The 18176-nt window shown below is 37.0% G+C and overlaps 1 long non-coding RNA gene across 2 annotated transcripts in view; it reads left to right on the forward strand.

Moving 5' to 3' along the window:
- Positions 1-17732, forward strand: part of LOC112656612 (uncharacterized) — a 28754-nt gene extending 11022 nt beyond the window's left edge. For both annotated transcript variants that reach the window (XR_003134500.3, XR_003134501.3), the window contains exon 4: positions 17018-17732. This is a non-coding gene — a long non-coding RNA (uncharacterized LOC112656612). The remainder of the gene's footprint in view (positions 1-17017) is intronic.
- The last annotated feature ends 444 nt before the right edge of the window (positions 17733-18176 follow it).

Here is an 18176-nt window from a genome sequence, read left to right on the forward strand (position 1 = left end):
GTTTTGTTAGTGAAAAAAATGCCTATTGATGCTTGGAATTTTGTCTTTGGGTATACATTGCAGTTTGGGTATACATTGCAGTTTGCTTTTCCTGCATCTCTAAAATTGCTGTAACTAGTATAGTGGTTCTTAGTCCCTTCAGGCCTTTGAGCTAAAAATGATAAAGTCAATAAAATATGGTCTGCCAAAAATGGACATGGCTTGGATGCCAGTTGATTACAAGAGAAGCTTCTAATCACAACAGTTCTTGTATTTGTTGATTGAGATGGTGACACAATTTTTAGCAAAGGCAAGAAAATCAATGTTTCCACAGAAAAAAATTTCTCCTGGGACTTCTTGACATGGTTCTGACATGCAAAAATGATGGATGCCCATTCTGAAATATTTCAGCGACCAGACCTTTTATTTTCAATTAGGTACCGTTTTTTGTTTTGTTTTGTTTTTGGTAAATCAAACACTGGGCTGCAAGTCAGGACTCCCGGGATCTGTTCTTGGTCTCACTGCAATTTTATGCATTGGACACTTTATTGCATTCAATTTAACACTTTGTGGTACACTTTATTGTTTGGGGTCTAATTATGCAGGAATTTCACCTGCCTGACACTTTTAAAAGCTCACTCAGGGTAGGTCAGGGATGACGGGGGATCCTTACTTTGGGAAAAGTCTCTCCAAAACTGGGCCTGAAGAAGATACATGATGAAGATTATTGAATGCATTAAAGAATCAGAGGAAACGTGAACCAAATAACAACAAGGGAATGAACTAATTTATTAACTTGATGTATGCTTGAACAAATAGCTACCATAGGTAAACTCAGATGGAATAGTAGATACAAATGAGGTGACTACCAACTCTTTGCTACTTCTTTACCATTGAAACTCTGTCACGATGTGATGAAACTCTCATCTTAGTGATTTGCTTGGTCAATAGAATGCTGAAGTGATATTCTTGGACTTCTCGGCTAGCTAATAAGAAGCATTGCATATCCTGCCTGGTTTTCCTGGAATATTCTTTTCTAGAGCTCAGTTACCATGCCACAAGAAACCTAAACACATGAAGATACCATGTACTGGCTGTCTTTGGTAACCCCAACTGAGCCCCCAAGTAAAAAAAAAAAAAAAAAAAAAAAAAAACAAGCAGCATCAATTTCTGGCCAATCAGGAGAGGAAACACACACACATACAAGCATTTGAAAAGGGAAAATTTAACATAATGAATTATGAATTATGAGGCACCTGGGAGGCTCAGTCAGTTAAGCAGCCAAGTCTCATTTCAGCCCATGGGTCATGAGATCAAGCCCTGCGGCGGGCTCCCCATTCAGTGGGAATCTGCTTGAATACTCTCTCCTTCTGCCCCTCCCCTACTCATTCTCTCACTCTCTCAAATAAATAAATAAAGTATTTTTAAAAGAATTATAAATTATAACAAAATATTGGCAATATGAGCGGTTGATTTAGTATGAAACAAGGAAAATAGAAAGTATATCAGAGACAACATATAATACAATAGCAGATTGACTATTCAGTGTGATATATGTAATAATAATTACCACTAGGGTTTGGGAAAAGTGCCCAAAGTAGAGCCAGCTCTCCTCTCCCCGCCCCCCCGCCCCCAACCCTGGCCTGGTTTGAGACCTCCACACTTTGTTGGAGAATGTACAATTACTGAATGGCAGAGAATTTCTGTAAATTGCCAGAAATCTGTCCTCTAGGGAGCCAGGGAAAACTTCACAAGGAAATGTCTTGCCAGAAGTGCTCTGCTAAAAAACTACTCAAGAGATGTGCTGGACACAGCTGCTTTTGCTGGGTGCTGCTGACCACCATGTATTACAGGAGCCAGATGTTGGAGGAGCTGGACACACTACATAAGCCTGTTGAGCAAGCACACAGAAAATGGAAGCAAAACCCATTCCTCCTGCAATGTCTCTCCAGTGACTTCCACTGACAAAGCTTCAATGCTAGCCGGCAAACAAAAAATATTTATAAGACTCAGATCCAATTTCTCAGAGCAGGCAAAAAGGGAGAATTTGGGACCGAGTCAAGAAATTTAGAACTGGTCCACCATGCAAATAAGCAGTCTCAGTCATGCTCGCCCAGTCAAGCCTTTAGTTAGTTCCAGATCTGGCTGCTGTATGAAAGCTTTTGCTTCAAAAACCAAAAATGAGAACCACTTGTTTCAACTCACAGAACTACAAGACTATAAATTGTCACTTTATTCTATCAACCCACTATATTCTGGGGTGGTTTTGTTACACGGCGACAGATAACTGGAACATGTATCAGCAAGATATCCTAATAGTTTGTTTTATCTTTCATCTCCTTTCTATCTTAAGGCAACACATAGACTTGGCAATTTTGAAAAACTATTTTTCCCAAGTCCTCAATTGTGGTTTAGAGATTGACTGTTCATGAATGGAAACGACAGCCTGAAAAAGATAATGCTGCTTATGCTATTGAGCTGAGCCATACGTAGCAGCATGGTAGTTGGTGATCTTTTGGATGCCGTTGAGGGAATGCATTGTGGACTCCTCATGGAGTGGCCCAAAACTATATCTGATAAAGCACACATTTATTATGTATAGTGGATTGGAAATGGCTCTACTTAGTGCACTGATATTACTACATATTACAAAAATTAAAGTAGCAGCTATGAATAAAATTATATCCCTATATCATATATAAGATAGACTTGCAAGAAGGTAGGCTGAATGTAGGAAAAGTATCCTCTACACTGTCTATGCATCAATGGAGATATACTCATAAGAGCCCACATGGGTCACGTGAAGTCTCATTAGTAAGCACCACTATGAAAAGTGTTCTGGAAAAAACATATTCAAACTTCAGGGTATAGGTTTGACTAGCACTGAGGATTGAACTCCTGGGAGATTACAAAACAATAGAATCATTGGAGTATCTATTTCTCTAGAATCTTTTGTCTTTGCCTGCCACAATGTTTGGAAACTTCACCAGGGCCAGAACACAGAGAGTGATCATTTTTCTCTGGTCACCATAACCAGGGGCTCTATTGGTTATGTGGCTGTGTTTTGCATGCTTACACTGGTTTTCAGACTAAGAATCCATAAAGTCCACAGATTTCTACAGGGTAGGATGTTATGAAGGAAAGATTCTTAGGCATCAGACCTCAAGTTCAGCTTTTGTTATATGTCTTATGATTGAGACATCATTTCCCAACATCAAAAACCATGATTCCCCACCATGAAATCTATGCTTTTATCTTCTCCTTTACCCGTTTTCTCCTTGCATACCAGAGGAAACTGATTTCTCCAATTGCATAGCGGGAGTTGGGTGGGGAACGTTATTAATAATAGTTCAGCAAGTAGAAGCTGGAACAATTCCAGGGAAACCAGAATGCATGGCCATCCTATTTTGATGCCTTTCCTTCTAACTTACCAAAAGACTATTTCCTGAGACATCTTCTCTCTTTCCAACATCAATCCTTACCCCTTCTCACTCTATAACACTTCTATCATCATAAACATGTGTTCTAGCACATTTCCTAACTTAAAAAAAAAATTCCCCCTTCAGGTGCAGTTCTAGGCTCTTTCTTAAAATGAGAAACCCACATACACACACACACACACACACACACACACACACACAATTTCCATTTCTTTCTTTCTCATTTTCTCTTAATCTTCTTTTCTGTTGGTATCCATGCCCATATCTCAACTAACACCGTTGTTAAAATCACTAACGACCTACAAATTCAGTGAATGCTTTCTGACATCAACCTGCTAGATTTTCAGCAATGATTCACACAAATCACTATTTCCTCCTTGAAACATTCCCTCTCTCATTTCCCTCTCTCAAAGATAGCATGCTTTCTTATTTTTTATTCCTATTACCTTTCTCCTTCTAAGTTTCCTTTGCTGTCTTCCTTACTTAACTAACCACATTAAGATTACTCTAAGCTCAGTTCTGGGCTGCATTTTCCTTTTTTTATGATATTCTGGCTAGGTGATCTCATTCATTTCTGTGACTTTCAGAATCATTTATATGCTAGTGACTCAGATTTATATTTCTTACCCAGACTTTTTTTCTGAGCTCTAAATTTATATACACAACTAACTTGCCTATTTGAATGTACCAGAGGAACTTCCAAATTTGTACACTGAACACAAGACACATCCATTCCATTCACACAAACTAATAATTCCCACTGTTTCTATATTTCAAATAAATGGCACTATTGCCACCATTACTTATGTTAGAAACCGGGAATGATTCTTGACCTTTACCTTTTCTGGTCCCCCGCATTTAATCTATTTATACCAGTTGTGCCTTCAAAGCACATGTGTCTGATCTGTGAACGTCTCTACTACTATCACCTGAGTGTAATCCATCATCCATTGCTTGAGTCACAGGAATACCTTCTAAACTTGTGTTCCTCTTTTACCCCTGCCCCCCTCCAGTCTATTCTTCATGTTCAAGCCATATCTATGTATTAAATAGTTCATAGGAGATTATGCTGCAGTACTGATTAAAATTCTTGAATGGTTTCCCATTGCCCTTAGAATAATTTGTTGCCAAGGTCTCCAAGGCTCTGTGTGATCTGTCCCCTGCTTCAGCTCCCCTTCTCATCTTATACCTCTCTGCTCCTTATGGTATTTTACTTTCTGTCTCATGGCCTTTGGTCAGTTCCTAAAATGTCCCATTCCCTTCACCAGCTCAAGGCATGCAATCCCTTGTATCCATGGTTTAATCTACCAGGGGTGCTATTCCTCAGGTCTTTCTCACATGAAGGACTGAAAACAATTAAATAAATCATAGCCAATTCAATTATTAACAAGTATTCAGCTATTATAAGGATGATGTAGAATTTTATATATTTAAGGAAAAATCTCCAATCACACTGTTAAATTTAAAAAGTAGTTTGTTTCTAATTCAAAAAGATGTATGTATCCTGTGTTCATTGCAACATTATTTGCAATAGCCAAGATGCAGAAGCAACTCAAGTGTCTGCCAATAGATGAATGGATAAAGAAGATATGGTTCACACACATACACACACACATTCTAGAGTGTTACCCAGCCAAAAAAAAATGATGAGATCTTGCCATTTGTGACATGGTTGCCAGAGGGGTTGGGGGTAGAGGGATGGGCAAAATGGGTGAAGGGGAGTGGAGATACAGACTTCCGATTATGGAAAGAGTGCATCACAGGGATGAAAGGTACAGCATAGAAAATAGTCAGTGGTACTGTAACAGTGTTGTATGGGGGCAGATGGGAGCTCCACTTGTGACGAGCCCAGCATAGTGTATAGATTCATCAAATCACTATATTGTGTAACTGAAACTAATATAATATTCTGTGTCAACTATATTCTAATTTAAAAAAAAAAAGATGTTGGGGTGCTGGGGTGGCTCAGTTGGTTAAGCATCTGCCTTTGGCTCAGGTCATGATCCTGGGTTTCTGGGTTTTCTCAGGTCCTGCATCCAGCTCCCAACTCAGCAGGGGGAATCTGCTTCTCTCTCTCCCGTTGCTCCTCCCACTGCTCATGTTTGCTTGCTCTCTCTCTTGCTCTCTCTCTCTCTCTTTCAAGTAAATAAATAAAATCTTTAAAAAATAAATCTAAAAACAAAATAAATTTTTAAAAATGAAGTTATTACTGTGAACCTTAATCCAGTATGACTGGTAGACTTCTAAAAAAGAAGAAGGAACATGGAGATGGAGACACACAGGGAAGAAACACACAAACCGTGGACAAAAGACAGAGATTGGAGTGAGCATCCATAAGCCAAGGAACACCAAAGATTGCTAGCAAACACTGGGAGTTAGAAGAGGCAAACAAAGATTCTCTTTTACAGATTTCAGAGGGAGCATGGCCCTGCCATCACCATAATTTGACTTTTACACTCCAGAACTATGAGAGAATAAATTTCTATTGTTTTAAGCCAAAAAACAATAACAATAAAAAACTAAAAAGTAAATGAATCTATGATTATTTCAAAATAATTTAAAAAACAGATTGCAGAAAATATATATAGATAAGTATATGTATAAAATACATTAAAATGTAAAAGTATGTATAAAACATGAATAAACACAAAAATGCATGTCTTTATGTATATATTTAAGGGCAGAAAAACAGTATGAAAAACTCCAAACCAAGGTGCCAACAGAAATTACTGCCTTAGTATTATACAACAGTGGAGCTATGTAATTCAAGAAAGGTTTACATTTTTTATACTATACACATTTGTTATTATTATTTTTTTTACCATAAGAAAGCATCCCACAGAGGGGAGAGTTGACCTATTTTGCAAAGTCTTTCTTAAAGAAAGCCTGCTTACCCTTTGACAATTGTTATGACTTTTTAGTGTAGCATACTGTAAAAGTAAATGAAAATTGAAATCAGTAATTTTATAATTGATATTAATAATGATCTGTCTCTCTGTCTCTCATGAATAAATAAAAACTTTAAAAATAATAATTAATGATCTTACTAATAATTAATACAAATTGAATCTTTTAAACTTTGTTATAGGCTAGTGAAAATGAAACTTTCTGGAAAAGGACTAGTGATTTTATGATGTTCTTGAGTGTCTAGTGATCATTCTATTAATGATTTTAATGAAAATAAGAGTGTATAGAGACATCTTTGCCAGTGAAAAAAATATTACAAGTTACTATTTGATATGTATCCTGTAAAACAGCAGTTAAGTATATTATATACTTTTTTGAAAGTGAAAACACAAATTCTCTGCATTTACCTTAAATCCTGCTAAAATTAGATTTTTCTGCCATCAGGCATAAAACATAAGATTATGTGTTGTCCAATAAAAATAACATGGATTGTAACTTAGGAAATTAGATTCTAGTGTAAATGAATATTTTGCCTTGAACAACAGGAAACCTCTGTCAATTAATCTCATCTAGAAAGTGTGAGGATTCTACTAGAAAGCATTTTATAACTGGGCTACCTGGAGCTTTGTAAACATTTATTTAAAAAGAAAAAGAAAAGAAAGTTGGGAAAGTGCCAGTTTAACATGCTTTGCATTTTTGTTTTTGTCAAGAGCATTTTCCCAAATATTTGGCTATGTAATTTTTAATATGAATCTCCAAGAGATGAAAGGTGAGTAAATTATGCAAGTATTTCTCTACATGTATTTGATGACAGAACTCAGAGGGTTCTTTTGGAATGGACTAAATGATGTCAACATTCTCTTTCAGCCAGAATGGTCTATGCATCAGGGGTATGTCAGTCTTTATGTTAAGTTAGGGATGTGTGCCTTTCTCCTTCTATCTCTTTATTTGCCATCTTTATTAATCTGATGATACTTTCAATACAAAGTGTATGTTTCCATTCCATGTCTCAGTAAAAAGGAATTACAAAGGTGGCATGCAAATAGGAACCTGGTGCTCTCTAAAACTGCCTACCTCATCACACCGTGTGTGTGTGTGTGTGTGTGTGTGTTCAGATCTGGTTATTACCATCAAATACAAGAGCAAAGTGTCATTCTCATGCATGAGGGGGCATAGACTAGGCAATCCCTTTTTTTTTTCTATTTAGATATCATGGAATCAGAGGCAAGCTAAATTTGTTAGTGGTGCTCTGTGGAATCTAGTGGAAAATCACTAGAATTAGAGGGAGATTTGTGTGTTGTCTCTTTTTGTATTTATTTAAGTCATGATGAAATATACAGAGCATATAATTCATCATTTCAATCATTTCTGAGTGTACACTTCAGTGGCATTAAGTGCATTCACATTGTTATGCAACCCATCCCCAATATCCATCTCCAGAACTCATCATCTTGAAAAACTGAAACTCTGTACCCATTAACCAATAACTCTTCATCAACCCCTTCTTTCAGCCCCTGACAGCTACCATTATACTTTGGAGACAGATTTTAGTTCAAATCCACGTAGGGACATTTACTTCATTGTTTGATCTTAGGCAAATTTTTTTTTTCTGTTTTCATTTTTATAAAATGAGAATAAAAGGATCTACTCTTTAGAAAACGCATCTGCTATGTCTGGACAATCAAATTGTCATGGGGAGATCAATTTATTCATCCATCTATCTAGCATCTCTTAATTTGTAAGTACAATATACATTTATCCATACACACGTACATATATACATACACATAGTTCTGTCAATGTCAAGTACATTGATTTCTTCAAACTAAACAAAATAATTATTGCCCTTGATATCATTCACGGTAGTTTCTTGACTCAAAAATATGTCAAATTCTGGGAAATCCCTGAAGCCAGGGGCCTAGAAGCAGGAGCTATTGTTATTTAATGATGTGGTCATTTCCTTAATTAAGCTTTTCTTAAATGTGAGAGTTATAGCCAAGAGACCTTAAACTATATTTCCTATGTCTATATTTCGTATTTCTTTTTTTACTCTAGGGAGTCTGTTAACTATTAACCTGTGATTTTTTAAGCTGTTTTTTTGAGGCTGACTAAACAACTTTTGAGAGTAAATGTTGATGTGCTGTCTCGAATATCAGCTATAAACTGCATAATTTAAGACCACTCAACAGGTTTGAGTTTTTATAAAGCACTTAGAAAAAATTCTCTCTTTTTAAAATGAACTGTGCTTGCTGAAATCTTGAAGCCCTGACTCTTGTTCAATGCACTCAGAACAGTCTTGTCCATTTGTGTTTATAGCAAGAGCTGCAGAAGACCAAATATCTTGACTTTTAGAAAATTTTCCAAGTTCAAATGTTTCTATATATAATTGAAATTGTCGTTTAGCTACTGAAGTCATATTTTTTTAAAAGCCCATTGTTTTATCAAGATATTTCCCAATTTGGAGCCAAAGATGATATCTTATCAATCATGAAAGGAAATATACATTAAATCCCCTTAGGGATCCAGGGTAATGGAACATCCACCATCTTGAACATTGCCACTGGGATAGAAATCTCTAGAGAGTACCACATTAACAATGATGTGTGCTAACATGGAAGTGATACAAGCCACTTTTGTTTACACGTCATTGCCCAGAACTAGTCACACAAGCAATGACCTGTCTACTCCTAATCACAAGGGACAAGGGAAGGGACACCTGTGTGGCTCAGTGGTTGAGCGTCTGCCTTTGGCTCAGGTCATGATCCCAGGGTCCTGGGATCGAGTCCCACATCGGGCTCTCTGCATTGAGCCTGCTTCTCCCTCTGCCTATGTCTCTGCCTCTCTCTGTGTCTCTCCTGAATAAATAAATAAAATCTTAAAACAACAACAACAACAACAACAAAAAAAACAGGGAAATGCAATCCCAACACAAAATGGGATAGTGAAGATCCAGAAAGAGTGAAAATGACTACCTCAGTTTTTGTGACCAAGTGCTCCAAGGAGCAGAAAAAGCATGTTATTATTATTTTTTTCCATATGTGCCCTTTCCTTTTGTACCCTGAAGCAAACAGCAGACACTGACAGCTGGTGGAAGAAGAAGCAGATGAGGAAAACACTATTTATTGCCTAAGGGTTCATGTAATCATTCCAGCATTGAGGCACACAGACGATATACCAGAATGAACAGCTACAAAGGTGTTTTTCTTGATTCTTTTAATATTGGTTGTCATAGGCTTTACCTTCATTGCCCTTTTCCTTGTTTATGTCCACAACACAGCCTCCACATTTTGTGGACGTTATCAAATGTTATACAAGAATGTTAAGGACAGTGGCCGAATTACAATGTGCAAAGGAATCCACAATATATGACTTTCGCCGACCTGGTCCAAGAGAAAAGTCCCGAGAGATAGTGTTATGATGGCAAATGTTTAACAACTCATTTCCAAATAAAAAAACCCAGATTTGCTGGACTTGTCCATATCTGTGGTCCAAATCCTCCCACTGTGACTGTTTTTAACCTACCACTGTGCTAACACTTAATGCGAGTTGGAAAGAGACAACTCGCCACCAGTGGGCTTTGACCAGCTAATAAGTCAGGTCCAGCACTGCACGGAGAGAGGTAACTCCTCCTGGGGTGTTCTTAATGTGTTGTACCCACATTTCCAAGGCTACCCTCCCCTTTTTTGTCGCTGCACACTCACAAGCACATGCCTCACAAGGACAAAACTAATTTTCAGATACAACACATAAATCCCTAATAAGGAAGAGAAACTTTTCATATGTGTTCTGGTATTTTTAAAGCCATCTCTTAAACAATGGGGTTAGTATGTTGTATTTTATCCCAAGAAAATTTAATCCCACCTGTCCTAGAGCTCACTCCCTCCCTTTAGATCTCCTGGGAATAACAAAAATATTCATCCCTAAATCATAAATCTCTTTATGGCTACTCCCCCTTTATTACAGAAATCCCCAATTAAACTACTGGCAATTGGGGAGGTGGGGGAATTGAAAGGTTTAATCTTTCCATTCGCTTCTCGTTGCCCCCAGACTGTGTGGGGCCTTTACTACAGCAATAGATCTCTCCCTCATATTCTGACCCAGGTTACCCACCCACCAGGTGAACCAGCTCCTTCCTATTACTACCACGTCTGCGGTCAGTCTAAACTCCTTGCATTTTCCCAGATACATCAACGTCATTTGGGTCTTTGTGCTTAGCGTGTGGAATTAGCCTACCTCTAACATATTCACTTGTTTCTGCTTTTTCAAATCTTAACGAAACTTAGAACTATATGTCTGGTTTTGTCATCGATAGGACACCTCGCTTCTACTTATCAGCGTGGCTAACTCTCTTTCATAAGCAACCAATTTATATCTCAGATATGAAATTTTGCTAAAGTTTGCCTTATATCATAATTTGTCAATATTTCTATTTGTTTTACTATAATTACTTTATGTGAGACTTACTTTTCCAAAATACAATAAAGTTCTTGGTATTACGGACTCTAATTCTTTTCTATCTCCAATATACTTAGCATAGAGTTAGGCTGATATTAGGTTTTTATTAAGCCCTTAATAAAAACTTCCCAAATTAAATTACATGCCAAAATATTACTTATTATGATTCTTATGTCTTAAAACATGAGAAACTTGAGATTAAGGGCTGTAAATCACAAGAGCAGCAAAATAGAGTTGAAAACGAGTGGGAATTCAATAACTGTTGAATATTGAAAAAATAAATTCTAGAATTTAATAAAAGAATATCGATAACTTTAAATTTTTGTTTTAGTTTAAGGATTATCATTCAACAGATCTAATTCCTCAAGCTTTTTTTTTTTCTTTTCTTCTTCCTTTTTTTTTTCTTTTGCTCATGTCAAGACAACTTACTGCTTGACTGCATACAGTCTTACTCTGAAATTAATTTTATTTGTCTTATTATCGGTAAATTTTTCCACTCATCTGCAACTATTTTTCTGCTTCTTTGTTTTTTTTTTTTTCCTCTGCTTCTTTGAAAAGCAAACCATTTAATTATCTGAGGAGTTGATATAGTATTCTTAATAAAGAATATTATGAAGATGGGGATCCCTGAGTGGCTCAGCAGTTTAGTGCCTGCCTTCGGTCCAGGGTGTGATCCTGGAGTCCCGGGATTGAGTCCTATGTCGGGCTCCCTGCATGGAGCCTGCTTCTCCCTCTGCCTGTGTCTCTGCCTCTCTCTCAGTCTGTGTCTCTCATGAATAAATAAATAAAATATTAAAAAAAAAGAATCTTATGAAGAAAAAATGTAAGGTCTACAATTCCAGTATAAAATTGCACGGCCAACAAGCACATGAGAAAATGCTCTGCATCACTTGCCATCAGGGAAATACAAATCAAAACCACAATGAGATCCCACCTCACACCAGTGAGAATGGGGAAAATTAACAAGGCAGGAAACAACAAATGTTGGAGAGGATGCGGAGAAAAGGGAACCCTCTTACACTGTTGGTGGGAATGTGAACTGGTGCAGCCACTCTGGAAAACTGTGTGGAGGTTCCTCAAAGAGTTAAAAATAGACCTGCCCTACGACCCAGCAATTGCACTGTTGGGGATTTACCCCAAAGATACAGATGCAATGAAACGCAGGGACACCTGCACCCCGATGTTTCTAGCAGCAATGGCCACAATAGCCAAACTGTGGAAGGAGCCTCAGTGTCCATCGAAAGATGAATGGATAAAGAAGCTGTGGTCTATGTATACAGTGGAATATTCCTCAGCCATTAGAAATGACAAATACCCACCATTTGCTTCAATGTGGATGGAACTGGAGGGTATTATGCTGAGTGAAGTAAGTCAGTCGGAGAAGGACAAACATTATATGGTCTCATTCATTTGGGGAATATAAATAATAGTGAAAGGGAATATAAGGGAAGGGATAAGAAATGGGTATGAAATATCAGAAAGGGAGACAGAACGTGAGAGACTCCTAACTCTGGGAAACAAACTAGGGGTGGTGGAAGGGGAAGTGGGTGGGGTGTGGGGGTGAATGGGTGACAGGCACTGAGGGGGGCACTTGACGGGATGAACACTGGGTGTTATTCTGTATGTTGGCAAATTGAACACCAATAAAAATAAATTTATTATTAAAAAAATTGCTTGATATAAATTTTAATCAACAGACATTTGTTGGATGTCTTCTGTGAAGAAAAAAAAATACTTGTGGAAAAAGTTCAAAAGAGATACAGATATGATCTTCATCTTTAGAAACTTGGTTGGGGGGCGCCTGGGTGGTTCAGTTGATTAAGCGTCTGTCTTTGGCTCAGGTCATCATCTCAGGGTCCTAGAGTTCAGCCACACATCAGGGTCCTTGCTCCTCCCTTTCCCTCTGTCCCTACCTGTCCTTTCCCCCGTTCATTCTCTCTCTCTCAAATAAATAATAAATAAAATATATATTTTTTAAGCTTGATTGGAGGAGGTTATTGAGAGAATAGGACTGCCAATTGACCCTGGAGCTGGAACTGGGCTCCTCAGAGGGTCCTTATCCCCGTCATCCCCTCCCCTTCTTTTGGAAGGTATATTCTACGCACTATTCTCACAGTGGGAGCTGTTTTCAAACTTAGAGCTCTGAGAGAGCCCTGTGTCATTGAGACTATGTGGATGCTCTATGCGATTAAACCCAGGTAAAGTTCCTATATAAACACTTAAGATTTTGGCAGGCAGGTGTGGTTCATCCTTTGGCCTCATGGGACAAGCCTCATAAGTAAGTTTCCCTGTTTATTGAACCTACCACCTACCAATCTGGAATGTTCTTCTACCAATCTCTTCAGTCTCTCTTTGACCCCCTTGTTCAAAAACCAGTGTGCAGTTTGTTTTTTAAACATGTTAAACCATTTATAATGAGAATACATATATAAGGGCTAAATAGTTGTGAAATTAAAGGATTTATGGCAAATCAGGGAAGCTTGCATGAAGAGGTGATGTTGAACTAAGTCTTGAAAGTAGTGTAGTAGATTTATAAGGAAGATGTGGCTTTTAGAAATTAAGCACAAAGAAAATATAAAAATATTTTTAGGGATAAAAGAAAAAGTAATTCAACACTAGCTATTTATAGTGATGTTACTAAATAGAGTGTTATTTAATAGTAACAGTATCAGTAATAAAAATAATATCTAGGGGCACCCAAGTGGCTCTATCTGTGAAGCATCTGGCTCTTGATTTCAGCTCAGGCTGTGATCTCAGGGTCATGAGATCCAGCCCACATTGGGCTCTGCATGCGCGGTGGGAGTTGGCTTGGGGTTCTTTCACTCTGCTCCTCCCTGCTTCATGATCTTCATCTTTAGAAACTTGGTTGGGGGGCGCTAATCTTGCTTAGCATTCAGCACATCCATAAATAGAATAGTTTCCTAATTCTTCATTAATCCATTTGTATGGCACTTCATCAAGGCATTCAAAGATAGCTGCAAATTTCTATCTAAATTTCCTGCATTCCTAACTAAACAAACTCTTGTTTCAATTTTTTTTAAATATAATTGTTCTGTTCTCCTTATTCTGCTTTTGTCTCTCTTAAGGCTTTCTGGTTTATCTAAATCCTATTTCAAGTGTAGGACCCTGAGTTGAACCCAATATTCCAGGCAAAGCTAGAATCACACAGAAAAGAGAACTCTTACCTGACTCATTCTAGATATCTAGGTATTTCTTTTAATGCATCCTATTAATTACTCTATCAGTATTTGCTGTCCTCCTTTATTATTTAATCATACTGAACTTAATATGGGTAAAAATCCCTGAGTTTCTTTTTTCCTACATGTTCTATTGCTATGCCATACCTGTATAATTCTATACTTGTAGTGTTCTATTTTAAGAACCATTTTATTCTTGTAATCGTCATTTTTTTGGATTCCTTTCATCAGTACAGTCTATAAAAATTTTCTCTCAATCTCTTGTAAAACCATCTCAGCATTATTTCATATCTAAGTTTGATATATATATATATATATATATATATATATATATATATATATTCTCAGTGAACACCCAGATAATTTTGATTATGGCAGTGCTCACTCCAGAGCCATGACAAGCCATAGGACACTCTTTCAACTAACATACAATTATTATTTCATCCAAGTATTTATCTTTCGAATGTTTTCTTCAAACATCTCATATCATTCCATCTTGGCTGAAAAGATATTACATATTTTAACAAGTATGTAGCTGAGCTCAAAATACACCTTCCCCATCATGTTTTTTCAGGTCTAACAATGTGTTTGCTTAAGGAAAAAAAAAGAAAAAAAGTAGAAATGGATGTGACCTCTACTGCATCCTGTCAATTACTGATTACTTACCTTGCTGTTCACAAACTATCCTTCTATTAGTGTTAGATAATCTTGCTTAGCATCAAAGCCAAAGTTTAGAAATACAAAGCTTGTCATTCTACGTTCATTTTTTTTCAGTGTTTGTCAATATCCTAAATTACCCAATATCATAAAAAATAATTCAGTGATTTTGATTGGAATTTATTGGTATCCTAAGAAAGTAAATAGTCTGGACCTAGAAGACAAGCCTATTTCAGGCAGCCCTCTCTTCTTAGGATCCATTCTCTGGTCTTGGGTTTCAGTTCTGTAGTATCAATGTAGTTCTGAGCTTTATATCCTGAAGAGCTTTCTTTTTAACTGAAAAAGTAGCAGCTAGATAGATAACAGGGAGTCCTGCTTTCTCTGGGTCATTTAGCATAAAACAGTGACTAAAAGTACAGGCTTTGAAATCACAATGCTAGGTTTTCAACAGATTTCACAATTTACAACCATTTTACAGCTCTGTAATCTGAGCAAATTTACTTATCCTCACTGGACTTCAGTTTTCTCATCTGCAAAATACAGATGATTATAGTTACTGCACATGGTTACTGTAGATATTCAACATAATCATGGATGTCAAGTTCATAACACAGTGGCTGCCACTTAGATAGTGTCGCTTTTTCATTAATGTTAAATCAAGGATCTTGTTTGTTTTATCTCCTTCTTGATTATCTTCTTGCTTTTGTCACACAATTAAATATTAATCTTTCAAATATGTTTGACAACATATTAATCAAAGGGGAATGACAGATTTTGTACACTTCTCTATTTTGAGCATGGAGAAAATATCAGGATCACGAGAGGATATAATTAGGATATTGGGTAGCAGTTCTAAGGAATAGAAAAGAAAAAATCCAGCTGAGTAGACATACTGTGGAAACAAAGATTATCAATGCCTATTATTTTTTAAAGATTTTATTTATTTATTCATGAGACACACAGAGAGAGAGAGCGGCAGAGACACAGGCAGAGGGCGAAGCAGGCTCCATGCAGGGAGCCCGATGTGGGATGTGAGACTCAATCCTGGGACTCCAGGCCAAAGGCAGGTGCTCCACACCCTGGGCCGAAGGCAGGTGCTCAACCACTGAGCCACCCAAGAGTCCCAACTTTGCCTATTTTTAAATTTTAGTCACCTTTGCTCATTCCTTCATTTGTGGAAGAACCAGATACTTTCTGCATTGATGATTTCAGTAGTAGAAGAGCTGAACAGGTGTGAAGTTTCTGAAGGAAAATGATGTCAGAAGCCAATATATTCACTTTCAAAATTTGGCAAAGGCTTTGCTTATAATCATAGTAACAAACTGCGTATTTCCAACTGGAGAATAATAAGTCAAAATGTTCCTAACCAATTAAGGCCTAACCAATGTCCCTGCTCTTACTATTCCAAATAAATATGTAAGTAGAATTTTCTGAAACATTTTAACCTTCTGAATAAAGTACATAAAGTTTGCAAAAGTGGGAGAGTGGAACAAAGGGCAATAGAAGATCTCTCTACTGTGAAGCATTCAGAACAATGAAGACTTTAGAAAAGTTACGGAGATTCAGGACATGAATAACAAATAAACAGGACTTGGAGGCCTTATCTAGGTAAAAGAGCTCTTTGTGAATACTACAAGAGAAGTTTAAACTCTTAATTAATTTTTTCACTGGGAAATTGAAACACCCTGATCTCTCTATAATCTTTACTCAGTGTCTATACCAGGGAGGGCCACATTAAAATGAGGTCTTTTTATGCTGCTCTAACTAAACCTTATAATAGATGAAGCTTTCTCAAAGATGAATCCTAAAAGATTGATCAACTGATTGATCTCTCTCTCTCTCTAACATCTGTCTCTACCTCTCTTCCGATCTCTCCTTAAAACATGAATAAAAACATACATACGCTTAAGTCTCTAGATAATTTTTGTCAGTATCATTTTTTGACACAGAATCTGAGACAAAGAATAAAGAAAATTATGACAAATCACTATTAGGATAAACGAGCTATGGATTCCAATAATTTTTATTTAAGAAACAGTGGGAACAAGTGTGGTTTTTCAACTGGTATCTTTTGGGTGATGAAGCTTTAATGGGAGGAAAAATAACCTACATGAATCAAGAAAATGGTCCTTGAGTGTTAATATTGTTCTTTTTCTTTGGCTTTTGTGTGATGAGCCATTTATAATTTTTTAAAAAGCTACCTGGGAGGACAAATGTAATAATGTCTCGAACCCCTAGGCAGAAAAGCACCGTATAATTATAATTACATCTTTAAAATATTATTACCACAGCTCTGTCCTAAAATTTTTGTTACTTACAGGGAAATCTTTTTGTAGGTGAATCCCCCTAGCTATACTGACTGCTTCTTCCCCTTCTGTCTAGAAATGTTTTAAATGAGCTGAATATGGTCTCTCAGTGAAGCAGAGTGTCTCCCTTTGGAAAGCAGCTGGATTAGGGGCACTTGACCTTTCTGAATTGCGTATGCACGAATCGACAATAAAGATCTGAAAGGAAAGGGAAGTGAACTGACTGGAAATTCTCTCTTAAAGTCTTAGATACCTTTGTTCACTGAATTTGTTCTAATGAACATGGCTAAATTTCTAGGATCTAAAATGAAGATAGTTTCTTGTTGAAATAGATATATTTAAAAATAAGATCCAGATAATTGTGTTTTTTTGGGGGGGAGTAAAGGGTGCTTGTTTCTTAAATAATTTATTCAACATTTCAATAAATATTAACTGAATGTACTCTATACTAATTACTAGTGACACGATGGCAAGCAAAGCCTGGAAGTTACAGTCTAATAGCAAGACAGACTGATCAGATGTAATATTACAATCATTTCAAGTGCCATGAAGTACAATGTTGTGAGAGTCTACAGCAGGCGTCCTGACCTCATTAGAGGGAAGGTGGTGTCTAGAGAAGGTTATCCTGAAGAATATACATATGAGTAGGTCAATATTATCTCATTGTTTTTTAGCAAAAGGCACTTTGTCATCTAATTATGTTTTTCTTTACTCTCAAGGTACCTTCTATGATAGGTTACAAGACAAGGACAAGAGAAGCCAGTTTATACTGGGACTTCCCAAACCCCTCTCTAGCCTGCTGAAGAATTAAAAATGTTATGGTTGGGTATTACAAAGTATTAACATAATTGGCTCAATGATGAGCAATTAAACTTTAACTCCCAAAGAATGTCACTGGGATTCTTTAACTCTCAAAGAATGAGTGCTGTCTTAGTCTCCCTGTTGTCCTGTCGTGAGTCCTAGAAACCAGCTTGGATATTATTTTCATCTACTGATTGAAAATGAGGATGTCAATAAAACAGTGTTTTCTAAACAATTCTGTGGAACTCTGCCCACATAAAAATAAAGCAGAAGTGATCTCAGCATTCTTATTAGCAGTTTTAGAATGTAGCCAAAGGCTGTGTTCTTGGAGACAGAGGTCTTTCAATGCGTACAAATGACTCTGGAGTTGCCTATGCTTCACTTATCCTTGCGGGGAAAGTTTTCCACTGCCATGGGACTGGACTATATCCGTT

Source organism: Canis lupus, chromosome 37 (genome assembly GCF_003254725.2).
Source record: "Canis lupus dingo isolate Sandy chromosome 37, ASM325472v2, whole genome shotgun sequence".
Taxonomy (NCBI): domain Eukaryota; kingdom Metazoa; phylum Chordata; class Mammalia; order Carnivora; family Canidae; genus Canis; species Canis lupus.